The sequence below is a fragment of the Erythrolamprus reginae genome, chromosome 2 (genome assembly GCF_031021105.1).
Source record: "Erythrolamprus reginae isolate rEryReg1 chromosome 2, rEryReg1.hap1, whole genome shotgun sequence".
Classification (NCBI taxonomy): Eukaryota; Metazoa; Chordata; class Lepidosauria; order Squamata; family Dipsadidae; genus Erythrolamprus; species Erythrolamprus reginae.
In genome coordinates this window covers 204846810-204851189 of record NC_091951.1, presented here as the reverse complement: position 1 = coordinate 204851189, position 4380 = coordinate 204846810, and positions in this window count along the sequence as shown.

Sequence of the window (4380 nt, the reverse complement as noted above, 5' to 3'; positions counted from 1 at the left end):
TATCTTATTTCATTATTTTACTTCAGTCTAGATCAGTGTTTCCCAACCTTGGCAGCTTGAAAATATTTGGACTTCACCTCCCAGAATTCCCTAGCCAGCATTCGCTGGCTGGGGAATTCTGGGAGTTGAAGTCCAAATATCTTCAAGTTGCCAAGGTTGGGAGACACTGGTCTAGATAATTGCCATTTCTATGTAGACTATGTAGATAATCGCCATTTCTATGTAGACTATGTAGATAATCGCCATTTCTATGTAGACAATGCTCTATAGCTCAAATTTCTATGTAGACAACCCTCCCATAACTCCAAATCTTTTTAAGGTTAAAAGGCTGAAGGATTTCCCCGCAGCTTACCATATTTTTTGGAGTATAAGGCACACCTTAGTTTTTGGGGAAGAAAATAGGGAAAAACTAATCTGCCTACCAGGTATTAATCTGGCTAATCTTTAGTCTGGTCAGCTTCAGCACATTAGTTTGCTGGCTTTGAGCATGCTTGCTTTTCCTGGCTGGGTATAAAAAACGGTTTATAAAACACTTCACTTCTCTCTCTTCAGAGAGAGAAACAATGAGGAAAGCAGGCAAAGGGAAGATCACTTCACTAGCAAAGCACAGAAGATCGCATCACTTGTTAGAACCTTGTTAGGGGGGGAAAAAGGCTTGTGTAGCCCAGAACCCAGCTGATTGTCTGAGGGAACAGCAGTGAAAAAAGCAGGCACGGAAGATCGCTCAATTAGGACCTCGTCAGGGCTAAAAAAAAAGCTTCGTAAAAGCTACATTTGGAATATAAGATGCACCCAAATTTTCAGCCTCTTTTAGGGTGGGGAAGATGCAACTTATACTCCAAAAAATACAGTAATATTATTTTGATTTGGCCGGTCATGTAAATAAAGACAACATTAAACCAGAAGTATTTTTTAGTGTGTATAAGTTTTTTTTTAATTATTTCATAGACCACTAAAAAAAAGAGAGAAATGGAATTCACACACTTGACCAACCTTTTTCCTTCCTATGTTCACATCGGGAATGGAGACAAAGTTCACACCCTTCTGAGATTCCCTCCCCAAATCTGGAAGAACTGGAGCTGCGTTCCCATGAAATGCTAGGCCAAGTTTTTAAACCAGGGTTGTTGAATAAGCCCCTCATCCCAACATGAACACATTGCAGCTTGGTGTTATGTGTATTTAACCATCTGATGAAGCATTCGTGGTAGAAGGGGCATGTGTGGGAGGCAGTCATGTATTATTGGCAAGGGAATGTTTTAATGGGGCTGAGGTAAGACTAGAGGCCTTGAGGGAACTCGGAGGGTGTGAAGCCGCAGCCTGTGGGGCTACAGGAGGATGCTTGACTGGGAACTGGGAGGGCTTCCTGTTGAGGTGATGAAGGTGCGGGGAGGGAATAGATATCAAGGACGGGGATGCATCCGGGAGAGAGGGATCCCGTTGTTGTGTCCTTCGTAATTTCTCCCGGACCTTTATGAACTCTGGTTGGCTCCCACCGGGATCTCCTGTTGCATCTTGCTGTTGATGCTGCAGATAAGAAAGAATACTACATTATAACACAGTGATGGCGAACCTATGACATGGATGCCATTGGTGGCACACAGAGCCATATCTGTTGGCACGCAAGCTGTTGCCCTAGTTCAGCTCCAATGTGCATGTGTGTGCCAGCCAGCTGATTTTTGGCTCATACAGAGGCTAAGGGAGGATGTTTTTGGCTTCCAGAGAGCCTCCAGGGGATGGGGGAGAGCATTTTACCCTCTCCCAGCTTCAGGGAAATCTTTGGAGCCTGAGGAGGGCAAAACACGAGCCTACTGGGCCCACCAGAAGTTGGGCCATTTCCAGCCTCCATAGGGCCTTTGTAGGGTGGGGGAACCTCTTTTTGCCCTTCCCAGGCAATGAATTATGGGTGTGGGCACTCACGCCTGCACGATAGCGCACGCGTATCCTCTTTCAGCACCAGAGGGAAAAAAGTTAGTCATCGCTGGTATATCAGACATCCTAGAAGGGTCCACTGGAAGGTATTTCCTGTCACGGCCTACAAGAACTGTCGTAGAGAGGCCATCTCAATGGTTTGGCCCTTACCTGTTCCCGTCTCTGCTGCCAGCGCAGAAGCTCCTGCTCAAGCGGGGATGGTTTCAAGCCACTCTCGGTTCCATCCCGGCGCCGGTTCCGATGCTCTAGAACCTGGAACAGCTCTGGCTTTGATCGAAGGCTCAGGCCTCTGATAATAAGGGAGATAGACACAATGCCGGGATTTCATACCTTTCGGTTGTGACAAGCATCCGCCCTCCCTGAGCCCACCAACAGGATAATATATACAAGAAATTAGAAAAACCCCACATAAAAGCAGACAACAGTTGTTTCCTTTTAACAATACAAAACAAAAACATTCTCAGCCAGGTTTAGTCTGCCTACTAATGTAACACTTTAGAACGGGAACGGTGCAAAAAAAAAATGCTATAGCAATCAGAATAAAAAGAAGAAAATTGTTTGTGTGTTTGTGTGTGTGTATACTTTCACATGTACTGTATGAAGCTTCAATAAAGGGTTCCCATATTTCAGCATAATCACCCCATATAGTGTCTAAGTTGGTTAAAAACTATTTCATAAACCTGGACAAAATGGTACCAATGGACAAAAAAAAGAAACTTAAAAGAAGCATTGAAATAAAATATTAAGAAATCTAAAAGCAAGTAAAAGACAATGTCGATAGGAATGTATATATGATGTAGAATCATCTGTAAATATGATTATGTACTGTTTTTTTTAAAAAATGAAAAAAATTAATAAATATATATTTTAAAAAAACCTCGTTCATAATTCTGAAAATCGTCAGATTAAAGAATGATTACGCAATTATGTCATATTTAAAAACCAAAAAATTATCTCTCACAAAACAATTATTCACAGTTATCCGGGATGGGGGTACACACACGATAACTGAGAACCATTGTCCATCTAAGATGAAGCTGAGTATGCTAAAAAAAACAAGAAATATTCCTAGATGTATCAACAAATATTAAAGATATTTGGGGTTCATTTTATATCAACTCATGGATCCAGCCCTTTAAAAAACACACAAAGTACATATGTAGATCAGCATTTCCCAACCGGTGTGCCGCGGCACACTAGTGTGCCGCGAGACACCGTCAGGTGTGCCATGGCGCTCCTAGGAAGCTCCAGCTGGGCGGGGCACTGCCGGTGCCGGACCGCCGTATCCGGCATTCTCCTGCTGGGCCCCAAAGAAGGAAGGCGGGAAAAAGGAGGCAGGGGCAGGGAGGTGCGGCAGTAGGAGTAAAGGGAGCCGCGGCTGCCCCTGCCTCCCCATGGTGCCTCCGGCCAAACGCGCCCCTGGCTTCTCCGCCCTGCCCCATTGCCCGCCCGATCCGCCCACTCTCCTCCGCCGCCGCCGCCTCCTGCCTTGGGGCGCGATCCGCCCCCTCTCCTCCGCCGCCGCCTCCTGCCTTGGGGCAAGCAATCCGGGAGTCCGGGACTGTGTGGCTTTGCCCCATGAAGAGAAAACGGCCGACTTTTCCCTGCTGCCGTTTTCTCTTCATGGCGCAAAGCCACACAGTCCCGGACTCCCGGATCGCTCGCTTCTCCGGGCAGCAAAGCCATCTGCCCAGGAAAGCGCCGCGCTGGCCGGAGAAGCGAGCGATCCGGGAGTCCGGGACTGTGTGGCTTTGCGCCATGAAGAGAAAACGGCAGCAGGGAAAAGTCGGCCGGGCTAACGGGAGGCGGCGCGAGGACGGGCGCTCGGGACGTCTGGGAGGGCGAGGAGGCTGATGGCTGCTGCGCACTCCACTCTCTCTCCGGCTCTCTCTCACTCTTTCTTTTTCTCTCTGTTGCTGGCGTGGTGAACGAGAAAGAGAGAGAGAGAAAAAGGAGGGGAGAGAGAATGAGAGAGAAAGAAAGCAAGAGAAAGAGAGGGAAAGAAAGCAAGAGAGAGAGAGAAAGAAAGGGGGGAAGGAGGGAGAGGGAAAGACATAGAGGGAGGGAAGGAGGGAGAGAGAAAGAGAGCAAAAAAGAGAGAAAGAAAGAAAGAGGGATGGAGAGAAAGAAGGGAAGGAAGGAAGAGAGAGAAAGAGGGAGGGAGAAATAGAGTGAAATGGAGGAAGAGATATTTTTTTTGTCCAAACTTTTCTTTAGCCCCCCCGCCCCCCCCGTTCAGTGATCCCCAGAATTTTGAAAACATGAATAATGTGCCGCGGCTCAAAAAAGGTTGGGAAACACTGATGTAGATAATGTTAATTTTATAACTTAACAATAAATGGATCTCGTACTGAAACTTGTGGAATGACATAAATTTCCCTTCCTACTATGTATATCGAGAAACAATAATTATTGTCTAGCTTCCTGAATCCAAAATACTTTAAACCTGCT